The sequence below is a fragment of the Myxine glutinosa genome, chromosome 9 (genome assembly GCF_964187855.1).
Source record: "Myxine glutinosa chromosome 9, kmMyxGlut1.1, whole genome shotgun sequence".
NCBI classification, from domain to species: Eukaryota; Metazoa; Chordata; class Myxini; order Myxiniformes; family Myxinidae; genus Myxine; species Myxine glutinosa.
Genome location: NC_136269.1, coordinates 25868135 through 25883432, shown reverse-complemented (window position 1 = coordinate 25883432; position 15298 = coordinate 25868135). Strand labels below are relative to the sequence as shown.

The window sequence follows — 15298 nt, the reverse complement described above, 5'->3', positions numbered from 1 at the left end:
AAAAAATTCCATGCTAATGTCATGATCAGTTTTCCATCAAGTCGTAGAAAAGTTTGGCAAATTAGTGAGAGTGGTTTGCAATACCCATCATACATGTGAGAAATGGTTACAATCATTTTGATCCTTTGAGAGGTTTTCACTTCCTGCTCTTTTACTGTTTCAGGGGAAGACGACAGTGATTAATCAATTTTTAGATCGGTAAGTTTCTTCTCCATCAAATGCCATTTATATTGTCTGCATAAGTTAAAAAGATTGTTCAATTCTCTGCTGCCCGACACTCATTTCAACAGTAACTGTGCTAAAACTAGATTTTGACCATTCTCTTAACTGGTGTAATCTGTAAATCACTGGTTGTATTTCACATCCATACATCCTCATTAACTTATACTTTTGTTGCACCATCTCACAATCATTTCAACTTTCAGGGATGAACCACCAAGACCCACTGCTGCTCTCAACTATACGTTTGCCAGGAAAACAAGAGGACAGGTAAACAATAACCTTTTTTAAAGAGGGATACTGGTTAATTCTTGAAATTTATTTTTCTCATTGTTATGTTAATTTTTGGTGAATTGGTGAATTAACTTGTGAATTTGTGAATATATATATATTGTTGCGGTTTTGAGGTTCGTACAGTGAGCTCAATAAATGTTAAAGTTTGCCCCCCATAGATAGTCACACAAGCAACATGTAGCCTCATTTGTAGTATAGTTATTTCTTAGTATTTGTGAGCTTAGTTCCTTTCCAGTGTTAGTTCTGCGTTGAGTAGGATCAAGGAAAATAGGCCCTACTCCACCGACAAACATACGTCCATAGGCTCGATCCATTTTGCTAAGCATTGGTTCATTTTGAGCGAGTTACCATGAGGCAGGCAGAGGAAGGTCGGGGCGGAGTCGAGGGTGGAACGGCAGAAGCGATGACGGTAAGCACGAGCCGCCAATCAGAGCTCGAGGGTGGTGGCGACGGCGTGGCGTCAGAGGGCGTGGTGAGAAGAGTCTGGTGAGTTCCAGAAGGTTCGGGGGGCGTAGCTATAAGAACCGCTGCGCAAAAGCCCTCGACAGGACTTGACTTGCTGCGAGAGAGAGATAACAGCACTCGCGTTGTACTGCCTGATGAACTTGACCATTACACGAGAACGCGCGCTAACCAACACCAAGTGTATTGAAGACGAGGGGTTGGTCGCTACATATACGCGGGCACAGCCAGGTGCGTTTATAACGAAATAGCGCATTTCAGCCGAGCGAGTGCACGAGGCTGAGTAACCGCCAGCCGCGCTAAAGTCCGCCCTCTACCATTTGCCCCGATCAGCCCTTTGTTTGAGAGACACGCTAAGAGTCCCTGCCTTCACCTGCCACCATCTTGGCGGGACGTGCCGGGGACCGTGGAGAGCTGGACGAGGACCATCTCTGGACGCGTTGGGGAACACCTGCCCATCTACAATCCCCTGTGTGAATGTGAGTGAGATGGGCCCGTTGTCCAAGGGATAAGTTAAGACTGTTTAAGGATTGCTCTGTGTTTCTTCGTCCTTGAACTGTATATACGTGTGGGAATAATTAAACACATCTGTTCTTCCTTTCTTCTTGATTCGATCGTTTCTGTGATTTCTCCAGTTGACGAAGCGTGGCACGAATAGGATCGCTCCAATCGGGTTCCACTAAGTTAAGACTGCGCGGGCCACGTGTAAGCAATCCGCTCGGCATACTAACATCATACGTGGTTCGTGCGAGGCTTGTTTCCTCGCTCCCAGGGCAGCGCGGGTACTTAGGTACGAGCGAGAAAGTAGTCCCGAAACCCTACCCCGCGTGTGTCCGGGAGGGACGTAATAAGTCTCGGTTCCACCAGGCCAGTAAAGACAAGGGGATTAATCCCCCCTTGATAAGGGAAAGAAGGCCGGCGAGAGAACCGCAACAATATATACATATGCATATATATTATACCGTGATTTAAAAAAGCACTGCTGAGCCATAAAGAATATCTATTCTTTCGATACAACCTGACGTTTCAGAAGACTGCTATCTTCCGTCCTCAGAGGTAAAGGGGCACCATATATATACTATATATATGTAATATATATAATTATATATATATATATACATATATATATATATATACAGTCACGTGAAAAAGTAAGTACACCCCATGTAAAGTTTTGTCTTTTTCAGCATATTTCAACATACAGCTATTTGATCTTCATTTCTACAATATTGACAGATAAAGGTGATATAATATAACAAATATCATGAAACATTTACATTTTGTAGTCCATTGTATAATTTAAATAAACATAATAATATAAAAACATAATATAAATGCAAATTTCGCATGTGGAAAAAGTAAGTACACTCTTGGCTCTAATAGGTGGTATTGCCCCCTTTGGCAGAAACAACCTCAAGTAGGCATTTCTTATAACTGTCTACCAGTCTCTGACATCGACTGGGAGAAATTTTTGCCCACGCCTCCATGCAGAATTCTTTCAGCTGTGCGATGTTTGAGGGGTTTCTTGCATGCACAGCTCGTTTGAAATCCCCCCCACAACATCTCGATGGGATTTAGATCCGGGCTTTGACTTGACCATTCCAGTACCCTCCATTTCTTTCTTTTCAGCCATTCCTTGGTGGATTTACTGGTATGTTTAGGGTCATTGTCATGTTGCAAGGTCCACCTTCGGTTGAGCTTCAACTTTCCGACAGATGGCCTCACATTATCCTCAAGCACCCTCTGGTACAATGAAGAATTCATAGTGGATTCGATGATGGTGAGCTGCCCAGGCCTGATGCAGCAAAGCTGCCCCAAACCATAATATTTCCACCACCATGCTTTACAGTTGGTATCAGGTTCTTGTGGTCTAATGCTGTCTTTGGTTTTCGCCAAACATGTCTTCTGGTACTGTGGCCAAATAGCTCTACCTTTGACTCATCTGTCCAGAGCACATTGTTCCAGAAGTGCAGGTCTTTGCCTAGGTGTTCATTGGCAAACTTTAGTCTTGCCCTGATGTTCTTTCTGGACAGCAAAGGTTTCCTCCTGGCACACCTCCCATGTAGATCAAATTTGTGCAGCCTCTTTCTAATGGTAGACTCGTGCACTTTGACATCAACAGTGGCAAGAGCTACCTGAAGGTCCCGTGATGACATTCTGGGGTTCTTAGAGACTTCTTTCAGCATCTTGTGGTCTGCTCTCGGGCTGAACTTGCTGGGGCGGCCTGGCCTGAGCAAGTTGGCAGTTGTTTGGAATCTTCTCCACTTGTAGATGATTTTCCGGACAGTCGAATGATTGATTTCAAATTGTTTGGAGATCTTTTTAAATCCCTTCCCAGACTTGTAGGCATCTATAACCTTCTTTCTGAAGGCCTCAGAGAGCTCATTTGATCTCGGCATGGTGACGCCACACACTTCAACAACAAAGAGCAAACCAAACTTGAGGTTTAAATAAGACAGGTTCCTCCAAGATCCTCTCTAACGATGTTCTAATCATTTGTACCTGAGCTGGTGCACCTGATTCTAATTTTAGGTATTTGAAGTTGTGATAAATGTAGGGGTGTACTTACTTTTTCCACATGCGAAATTTGCATTTATGTTTATTTAAATTATACAATGGACTACAAAATGTAAATGTTTCGTGATATTTGTTATATTATATCACCTTTATCTATCAATATTGTTGAAATGAAGATCAAATAGCTGTATGTTGAAATATGTTGAAAAAGTCAAAACTTTACATGGGGTGTACTTACTTTTTCACGTGACTGTATATATACAGTGCGTATCAAAAAAAAGGTAATCCGAATTCAAGGGGTTAATATGCAAAGGTTATTTATTTTGACAATTTACATGTGGATTACTAATTAAGAGGAGATCCTCAGCTTTCCATTGATACCTTCCATGCATCATTGCTGTCACACATGACCGAGTACATGTTCATTGAAAATGACAAGTTCAAATCGCATTTTTACAAGTTTGGCTAATTGATTCAAGTCAGGATAATTGGTGCAAAATGAACGTCAGATGTGAACTTTTCTCAGGAATGATTGGCCTTTACGCACCCACACCTTCAACATGTCCACCTCCCCTTTCAACACAAAGCTCACAGCCGTGGAGCATGCCCTGAACTCCTCGTCTCACCATAGCCGGGTCATTGCACAAAGCATCCACTTCATGTCGAATACGGCCCTGCAATTCGTCAAGATCACGGGGAGGAGTTACGAACACCTTGTTCTTTAAATGTCCCCAAAGGAAATAATCACATGGTGTGAGGTCAGGTGATCTTGGCGGCCATTCCACTGCATGGTTGAGGGCGATGACTCAGTCTCCAAAGAGTTCCCTCAGTCGATCTCGGACAGCGATAAGACGATGTGCTGGGGTGCCGTCTTGGGCCCACCAGAGATATCTGAAGACACCACGAACCTGTCGCTCAAAGTTCTCCTCCGGCTGCGGTAAAACTTCATCATTGATCATCTGCAGATACCTGATACCATTGACATTCTTTGAAAGAAAAATGGTCCGATCACCTGACCACTTCCACAAAGTCAAGATGCATATTCAAGAACATTATGGGTATTGACCTTGCCGTCCATGGTGAAGCAGCTTCGTCGCCGATAATGAGATACCGCAGGAAATTGACATCTGCTTCGCAACGTGCTATCAACCATCCGGCAAGCACCAGCCTCCTGGCAAAATCCCTGGGCGCAAGTTGATGCCGGATGTGAATCCGATCTGGATGTTGGTGGAGGTCCAGTCTTGTGATTCGGTTGAATGTTGCCTAAGGCAATCCCGTCCCATTTCCTCCTGCGCTGGTATCCCTAGGATGCTCCAAAACTTTCTGCCTTACTGCTGCAATGTTCATTTCTGATCGCCCAGTGCGCCTCCTACCAGAATTCCCCTTGTTGCGGTTGAGGCTAGTGCCATGCTCTTGGTATTTTTCTAACATTCGCCCAGATGGTTTTGGCTGCTGGAGGCTCCCGTTCTGGGAAACGTTCCCTGAACGCATCACGAGTTCGCTGCAGACTTCCAGTTTGGTGAAAGGTTGTAACCACGAAGGTCCGCTGTTCAGTCATTGTTAGCCATCTTTTCAATGACTCAGACTGTCTCTAAACCCATACTCCGTAGGCCCATCTTAAATACCCATCTTAAACAAAGGATGACGCAACCGACGATTACCAGACCAGCTTAACAATTTTACATAATCAACTTGGCAGTCGACAAGTAATGCGTCCATTTCAAACTGTCTTGCACCGATTAGCCAAACTTGTAAAAATGCGATTTGAACTTGTCATTTTCAATGAACATGTACTCGGTCATGTGTGACAGCAATGATGCATGAAAGGCATCAATGGAAAGCTGAGGATCTCCTCATAATTGGTAAACCACATGTAAATTGTCAAACTAAATAACCTTTGCATATTAACCCCTTGAATTCGGATTACCTTTTTTTTGATATGCACTGTATATATGTAATATATTATATAAATATTTATATGTATATTGTTACGTTTGTAGGGGGTCGGCAGTAATTACCTTAGTCCAAGTAGAATTGTATAGATTAGTGTGCTCCGACTTTCGTGAAGAAGAAGAAACCCCATGTAATAAGTAGGAAATTTGTGTAGACCGGATGTCGTGTAAGCTTGTATCTTCATCCCCATCACGAGGGGTGGGGTTTGTTAATTAGCGAGGGATTATGGGTAAATTAATCCCCTGTATGTCATTGCCTCTGTAATATTTTCCTGTGTTCCTTATGACACTGCACTACACACATCTAGCCAGAAATCGCCCATTAAACACACTAAATAAAAAAACCAACCGGAAACCAGGCATAAGGCATTACCGTGGATAACACCGACTTGGTGAGCACACAGGACAGGCAGGGCCATGAGCCATGCCCTGAAGGGCAGTGATTGGACTGGGATTTGATTGGCACAAAGACTGGTAAGATGGGACTATGGGATTGGTGAAGCAGGTATGGATGACGTCAGAGCCGCGCGTACAAAACAATTGGAACGGCGGATATTTATCCTTCCAATTCTGGATCCCCATAGCAAACGGTCGCATTTTGGCTTTTGCAGCATCGACGTCCTCTTGGTCATAGATTTTATAGCGTGCAGTCGCATTTCCGCATTGTCTCTCTTTGGTGCCACATGTCGTTGCTCGGGTCCTGGTGTTCGGGGAAGGCGGATGCCTCCGCGCATTTCATTATCTTTTCTTGGGTCCGGACTTTGTTGGTGAACGGTCACCAAATAGCTCTCTTAGCATCGACATTTTATCTCTCTCGGCATCGTCATTTTATCTCTCTCAGCATCGACGTCCTTTTGGTTCTTCTCGTTTTGGGATCTGGTGGTGAACGGTCGCTATTGCACTTGCGCGAGGAAGCTTCATTGCGAACGGTCGTGTTCCGACATCTTGCTAGTGGTCGTGAGGAGGCGGAACTGCGGACGGAGAGCTGCGGTTGCTGTGAAGCGATTGTGAGGACAAGCACGGCTGGAGCAGCGAGCTGCATGCCAAGGCCGTTCGCTTCGCGCACGGAGCCAGGAGTGAGCGGGCCGCGCGGGAGGCCTACTTCGCGCCAACGAGCATGTTTCACACGCAAAGACATAGAGGCCTCAGACGATCTTTGACGATTCCTTACGAGATACACCAGCTGATTGGAGATAAGTGCCACAAATCACATCTATTTATTTTCCAGTTATTTTATCCTTTGTCTGTATTCGGGTCTGCATGGGAGCGCTCCAATTAGGAATTTAGTTTATCGTGCATTTTCTTTGTTACCGGCATTTCTTTCATTAAACCTGTTTATTTCTACATTTTTATTCTGTCTCGGTTTGAGTTAATTTATTCAGGTGTGAAGACGTCGGATGGAGGCCATCCAGGTAAGTTCGTCATCCCCCTTTCCCTTTGTATAACGAATACCGTCATATTGAATCGAACGCCTCAGAGTGTTAAGCTCATTTGGTCATCTGTGGCACCCTGCGGTGTTCACTACAGGGTAGTCACACGACAATATATATATATATATATATATATATATATATATATATATATATATATATATATATATATATATATATATATATTGTTACAGACACGACTTTGATGTTAAGGTGGGCCGAGCGGAATGGCCGTCGTGTCCGCACAAATTACCCGATTGTACTCGAACGTTGACGAAGCCGCGCCACGCTGGCTCAATAAGAAAAAGAAGACACCCGGCTGGGTTATAAAATGACGACACCAGGGATACGGTTCTCAAGACCTCCGGAGGAGATTATATTCGTTACGGAAGGTCAGATTACAGGGACGAGAGGTACAACATAGAAAGACAAGCACTTAGACACAATCTTATATTATTCCCCAACAGACGACAGGCAAACGGGACAAGGCTGACTCACACGGGGGTTGATGGCAGGAAAGCGGTTGTCGATGGCTCCAGGTCCTCCTGGGCTCAGGGGTTAGAATCGACCCGGTCCGGTCCAGAGATGCGGGAGGTTTCACAGCGCTCGGAGGGGACGTTCTTTCACAGGCGGGCCTTTCTCTCTCAGCGCTCGCAGGTCCTTCTTTCTCCAGCTCGGGGCGCATCTCACGTCACATCCGGCGCGTGGCCGCGTATATCCGGCGGGGAGTGACACGCCCTCGGCTCGTTAGCTCCGCCTCGTGGAATCGGCACGTTGCTTCTCATTGGGTGCGTGCGGGGGGTTTACCAGGCTCCGCCCTTGACGAGGAGCTGACAAGGAGCCCCTTCGTGGTAACCCCGTGGAGCGCATGGTCTGGAGCGCATCGTCTGGAGCGCATTGTCGATGGCGGCGAACCGAGCCGGTGGGAGGACGCACACTCCCCCCCGCGCAGCGCCGTGCCCCTCTGTTGTTGTAGACGGGGAAGAAGATGGGAGGAGGTATGGGAAAGGTCCTAAACTCACTACTGATGCCATATAATCACATTCTGGTGCAACGAAGAGTCATAATTAATGGAAACGAGGCCTTAACTGACATAGACTAAGAATAACTAGGAAGATGTCCGAAAGTTGTCTACGTGTGGTGCGGTGGACCTGGGCACGACATTTAATGGGGGAATAAGGGGAAGGTCGGCTCTACTGATTGTTATTTACATGCAATGGGACTAGGGAATGGGGGATTGGGGAAAGTTGGGGAGTATTGGAGAAAATAGGGGAATATTTACAAGCGGATATGGAGGCCAAATTCCATATTCGCAACATTGCACCCTTCTCTACCCTCGGGGCGTCCCGACCCGATAAATTTTTACCTACTTTAGTGTGGCACGCAATGTAGTTCCCTCTACTATTAACTCTACCCTGAGTGCGACAGTTTTACAGATATTCACAAATGAGTAAATATGTCCCCCTGCGACGTTGCACCCTTCTCCTCACAGAAACACACCCACAGGATAACCGAATCCGGAAAGAATTCGCAAACTAAACATACAGCCGGTAGGGAGCATTATTTACACGACTACGCTGCTATTTACACTACGATCCAGGACCTGTTTTTGGAGGGACACATGCAGATGTTATGCATAGAGAGAGCGCGCTTGCCAGCATCGATACACCAACCCACGAGTGCTCTGTGGCCGACGGCCTTTAATAACGTGCAGAGCACCCTTCCCGAGCATCAAAAGCACCACCCCACCACCAATCGGTGCAGTCACCATTGTTCATTGGAATAAAAATAAATTCGACAACCCCTAACCCTGCAGGTGTCTCTTGCTCTTCTTGTGGTGCACTTGGTGTTAACTAAAAGTGGTTCACCTGTATGGCATAGGTGCCACGTTGACCCATAGGTCCATCCCCGGGTGGTGCTTGGCCGCAAACGAACTGCGGTCCATTGTGGGTGGCCACAAACATTGCGGTCCATATGGTGTATCGATCCCGGCAGCAAACAGCGAAAGTGCAGGCCCACAACTGCGCAGCCAGCACCTCTCTCTCCTCTCTCTCTACCCCAAAGCCAGATCCTCGGAGGTGGGAGACAAAAGAAGCAGACAAGTGAGTAAGGTGGTAAGGGCGCAAAAGTGCACGCAATGTAAGGTGATGCACACTGGGGGCACATGGGAACCAGGTGAGACAGGTACGTTCCTATCGTACGCCCGCCCCCCCACCAGGTAACCTACATGGCCCCTCCCTTACCCCTTACTGTATCCACAAAACACAACACTACCCATAAACATCTGCTTTACAAATCAACAAACATCCCTACTGTCTTCCCCGTTCCTCCCATGAACCAAATTCGTCTTCTCTCCCTCCTAACCAATCAAATTTGCCATTTTCAACTCTCATCAAAATTTGCCATTTTCAACTCAACATCAAAATTTGCCATTACCAATTCATCATCAGTCCCTCCTAGGGAGGGAGAGATGGAATCACCCCAATGTCTCATCCACGTCGTGATGCGTCTCACAAATCCACACAGCAATCTCATTTCCTGCAACAAACAAAGAAAACACAGGTGTGGAGTCATCATCATCACCACAGGTAAGTGGCTGCGTATGGTGCGACAGGTTCATCAATCCTAACTATTTCCTAAATGACTTTACAACTTTACACTACCCGGGGTCTTTCTCCGGCCAAACCATTGGCCCTCTTACACTATTGGTTCTAAAAACCAATTCCCATTGGCCAGACTGTGGTGCTTTTCAATTTGGGGTCTCACTCCCCCGATTCATCTCCCGGTGCCCTCGCACAATTTCTGGGCTGCGGCGTGTACCTCTCCCAGTGGGTCTACCCACCTGCACACCTCCACCACTGCAGTTGCCTCCGAGCTTACCTGCTCCTTGCCCTAACCTAACTACCTGGGGAAGGCCCTCTGGCACTCTCCCCACTCGGTGCCCTCTCTGGCACTGGGCTACCCGGGTCCATCCTCCGGATCCTCGGGCCCCATCCACAACTCTACCGGCTCCCAGAGCCCACCTGCGGCCTCACCTGGCCGACATCCTCACAGTGGTGGAGTGCCCAACCAACTACACACACTAACAGGCTACACGCCCAGCCATTTCCACAACACTAATGCACCCATTCACAACACCATTCTGCAACCGCACCACAAATGCCAATATCCAACCACAATTTACCTATACCCTCTACCTAACACTTACACTACCCGCCCCGGGTACTCGTGAAAGGGGTCCACTCTTCCCCCATCCACACCTTCGCACCATGCACACCACTCCGTACCACTTACTCCAACTCTCTCCACACACCTGTACCTGCACACCTGTGCTCTCACACCTGGTGCCACCTGCACCCTTCTCTCCCCAAGCGCATTCGCGCTGATCCACAACACTCACTACTCACACACTGCTCCACACACCTGTCCAGTTGCCCACCTGGGCAATCACACCTGTCCAGTTGCACACCTGTGCAATCACACCTGTTCCATCCTCACACACACAGCATCATCTCAGCTAACTACTCCCCTCTGAAACTTGCGCTTCCCAGTCGTCCCTTTAAACTATTGCGCTCCCTCGTCATTATCATCCACACTAATCTACCTGCGTCCCCACTACAGGTATCAGTCACTAACTAAACTTAACGTTACCTAATGTCAATCTCTCCTAGATCCCTACAATATAACCTAACCCACCCGGGCTAGTTTTCACTGCCATACACCCCATAAGCTAGTGCGCATTTGCCCCCCCATGGGAAGGATGGTGGATTTGCCATCCCACCACATCGGGGGTCTCTCACTACCAATTTTGCACATCAAATTCCAACAAATCGAAAATTTGCCAATCACTACCCATCATCTGCCAATCACTACTGCCAATCCCTTGCCAATCATCAAATTTTGTTTTTCTCCAATTTTGGGTCCAAAACACTAACCTCATCACCCAGTCGACTCACTAATACCTCTCGGTGCGCCAATCCCTGTCCAAAGCCCGGCTTCGTAAAGCCAAGCCATGAATGCGGGTTGTTCTGTGCCGGCGGCTGGATGCGTCCGGCATTCGGGGCAGGGACGGGGGCTTACCCGTGCCGAGATCCCACGCACCATCTCGGCACGGAGCCATCCAATGTCCCGCTCTCGACCTGCCGGCACGTCTCACCAAAAAGTGGTCGCCATGACGACCCTTCCTATCGGGCTGCCAGCTCCGCCTAGTGGAGCCTGGACGCGGCCGTTCAAAGCGAGGCCCGGCACGCACCGAGGGCCTGCTTCGGCTAAAAGTCGCTCTAACCTCTAACCCGTGTAACGTCGATGCTTCACCTGGACGCTTACACCCCGCAGCCCGTTCCTTGCTCACACATCCAGCTGTGCCCATGCTCCTCGTACCCTTCCTTACACACCCAGGTACACCCATTCCACTCACAGCCTTGGTCACACACCTGACCACCGAACACTTTGGCACACATTCGTTGCTCGCACACCTCACCAATACACCGCTTCGCGCCCCCTCCTCGGTCACCTCCTCTGTGACAATCACAGGTGTGCCCTCATTCGCACACCCAACCATGTGCCTCACCACCAACTCCAGCGTGCATTCCCACTCACGCTCTACCATTCCAGGTGTGCATCCTTCCATCCCAGGTGTACATCCTCGCTCACCTGTCACAACTAACTCACGCTCCATGTCACTCTCAATACTCTCACCTCCACTCTTGACCCCGCACTCACCCTTACTCTTGACAGCACACTCTTTCCCCATGCACCTGTCCGTCACACACCTTTCTCGCGCACACTCTCCCGTCACACCCTCTGTAACACTCACCACACCACGCTTCCATGTGCTCCCTCGCACACGCGCTACGACCGACTCACTCTCGCCAGCACCCTCACTACTCCTTGGCACGCACTTTTTCCTCACACACCCCAGAGTCGGACTTCCTCGCACACCTCCTTTTTCGCACACCAGACCTGTCGCACACTTCACCAACGGCCTCTCACGAACACCCGGGTCTATCTCGACCCCCAAGCCTCTTAAATCACCTGGCGCATCATACGCACGACCATATTGGTCACCACTTACACCGGGTCCTCTTCCTCTTCGCTTCTCCTCCATCACCTGCGAATCCCTCATCCGGTTAATGAGCACATCACGATCCAAACACAGACTTTGGACCAATTCTTTTATCTCCTCTTTTATCTCTTTGTTATCCCCTCTCCGTCGCTTCTTAATTTCGCTCACCCCCTCTTCCACTTCTTCTAATTTCTGCTTCACCTCCTTCATCTCCTCGTGCGCCCCTTTAAGTTCTTCCTCTAACTCCACTTTATTTTTTTCTATGTGCTCCCGCACCTCCCGCTCTTTAACTTCCATTACCTCTACCACCTTGTCCATTTTCCTCGTCAGGTCCTCATGTACCGTCTGGCACTCTTTTTTAATTACCCCTACGTCCTTTTTCATCTCTTTCTGTGTCGATTTTAAACCCTCTATTACCGCTGTGTTCTTCTTTACCTGGTCCCCCAACTCCTTTTGTCCCACTGTCAGTTGTTCTACTCCCAGCGTCAACTCCTCTATACCACCTTGCAATTTTACAGTCCCCTTTCTCACCTCTTTCTCCATGCGCTCCTTACAGTGCCTCACCTCCTCGCGCACTCCTCCGACCTCCTCACTCACTCCTCTTCTGATCTCCTCTCCCATCACTTGCATCTCCTGCCCAGATGCCACCCTCATCTGCTCCATTTCCTCCCTGTGAGCATCCAGTTTGGTTTCTACCCCCATTCTGACCCCCTCTATCTGCTGCTCCATTTGTTTAACTTCCCTTTCCGCTTGGTCCCTCATGTCCCTCATGTCCCTCAATTTGCCTTCCATACTGTTTTCTAACCCCTCTAACCCATTTTTCACTCCCTCTATCTGATTCTCCTGGGCAGCCATTCTATTTTCTACCCCCATTAACCCATTTTTCACTTCTTTTATCCCGTTGTCTAACCCCTCAAAATTATTGTCTAACTTCCCAAATTTCTTGTCTAACTCCTCAAAATTATTGTCTAACTTCCCAAATTTCTTGTCTAATCCCTTAAAATTATTGTCTAACCCCTCACCGGTACCCCTCGCTTCGTCCCTCATTACCCCCATTTCGTTTCCCATTACCCCCATTTGGTTATTCATTACCCCCATTTTTGCTTCTAGCCTCTCCATAAGGGCCCCCATTTGCAACATAAAAAGGTTCGGATCCACCAGGGGCGCTGCCACGGTCGCGGGCGCGGTGACCAGCGAGGCGCCATTTTGCGCTCCCGCAATGTCGGGCACAACGACGCTATTTTGTGCGTCTGCTACCCTCGCTGCTTCGCTCTCCTCCTGTCCCTCATGTCCCTCAATTTGGTCCTGGACCGACCCTGCTTCACTCTCCCCTACCGGACCCCAGCCGTCTTGATCCGCCATAGCGCGACTTTCAAAATTCGAGTTTCGTAACACCAATCCAAATTTTGCTGTTATAATTTCGTCGAGCGCAGTAACCGCGGGACCGCGCTCCGGATCGATTTGGTCGAGCGCAGTAACCGCGGGACCGCGCTCCGGATCGATTTGGTCGAGCACCGTACGCGCTCCGGCTCGATTTTCCCTCCCAAAATTTGGGCCTAACTAATTTAGTCCCGGGTCCGAATCTCACTCCTCGACACCAATTGTTACAGACACGACTTTGATGTTAAGGTGGGCCGAGCGGAATGGCCGTCGTGTCCGCACAAATTACCCGATTGTACTCGAACGTTGACGAAGCCGCGCCACGCTGGCTCAATAAGAAAAAGAAGACACCCGGCTGGGTTATAAAATGACGACACCAGGGATACGGTTCTCAAGACCTCCGGAGGAGATTATATTCGTTACGGAAGGTCAGATTACAGGGACGAGAGGTACAACATAGAAAGACAAGCACTTAGACACAATCTTATATTATTCCCCAACAGACGACAGGCAAACGGGACAAGGCTGACTCACACGGGGGTTGATGGCAGGAAAGCGGTTGTCGATGGCTCCAGGTCCTCCTGGGCTCAGGGGTTAGAATCGACCCGGTCCGGTCCAGAGATGCGGGAGGTTTCACAGCGCTCGGAGGGGACGTTCTTTCACAGGCGGGCCTTTCTCTCTCAGCGCTCGCAGGTCCTTCTTTCTCCAGCTCGGGGCGCATCTCACGTCACATCCGGCGCGTGGCCGCGTATATCCGGCGGGGAGTGACACGCCCTCGGCTCGTTAGCTCCGCCTCATGGAATCGGCACGTTGCTTCTCATTGGGTGCGTGCGGGGGGTTTACCAGGCTCCGCCCTTGACGAGGAGCTGACAAGGAGCCCCTTCGTGGTAACCCCGTGGAGCGCATGGTCTGGAGCGCATCGTCTGGAGCGCATTGTCGATGGCGGCGAACCGAGCCGGTGGGAGGACGCACACTCCCCCCCGCGCAGCGCCGTGCCCCTCTGTTGTTGTAGACGGGGAAGAAGATGGGAGGAGGTATGGGAAAGGTCCTAAACTCACTACTGATGCCATATAATCACATTCTGGTGCAACGAAGAGTCATAATTAATGGAAACGAGGCCTTAACTGACATAGACTAAGAATAACTAGGAAGATGTCCGAAAGTTGTCTACGTGTGGTGCGGTGGACCTGGGCACGACATTTAATGGGGGAATAAGGGGAAGGTCGGCTCTACTGATTGTTATTTACATGCAATGGGACTAGGGAATGGGGGATTGGGGAAAGTTGGGGAGTATTGGAGAAAATAGGGGAATATTTACAAGCGGATATGGAGGCCAAATTCCATATTCGCAACAATATATATATATATGTATGTACTATGTATATATATATATTATACAGTTTAACTTGTAATTAAGTATACAGTTGAAGTAACTTCCTTTTCTTGGGCACCATCTCCGTCTTGATATTGGCAGAGCCTGCAAGATGATACACTTTCTACCAGTTGGGATATGGAAGACAGAGTAGGGAGACACATATTATCTTACTTAACTAGCCTCCAAACACAGGTGTTTTGGGGAATCGATCAAGAAGATATATTAATTCATGACTTTTTTGAGGGAATAATTAATAGAATACATTACAAACAAGAGGACAAAAGTGATTTTTACATTTTATATTTTTATGGGATTTTGCCCGCCACAAAGCGCCTACAAGGCCACTCGAAGTGGGGGCTACACAAAGGACAAAAGCAGAACAAACTAGCCCCTTGCACTGAAACAAAACAGATGTAAAATGTTGTCTCTTCACAGAACAAAACGGGCTGGGAGGGGTTAGCTAGTCTGCTTCGAGACAACAGTGCCTTTACCCCCATTAAAGTGATCATTGTATCTTCACATTATTGATGATAATAATAGAAATGGATATCATATTTACACTTGAAACGTCTTATGATGTTAATGGATACAAGTGTACAGCAAC

The 15298-nt window shown here is 48.1% G+C and overlaps 1 protein-coding gene across 1 annotated transcript in view; it reads left to right on the top strand.

Moving 5' to 3' along the window:
* The first annotated feature begins 1319 nt into the window (after positions 1–1319).
* Positions 1320–15298, top strand: part of DYNC2LI1 (dynein cytoplasmic 2 light intermediate chain 1) — a 69732-nt gene continuing 55753 nt past the window's right edge. The window contains exon 1 of the mRNA XM_078784204.1: positions 1320–1454. The gene's annotated coding sequence lies outside the window, so the exon portion shown is untranslated. The remainder of the gene's footprint in view (positions 1455–15298) is intronic.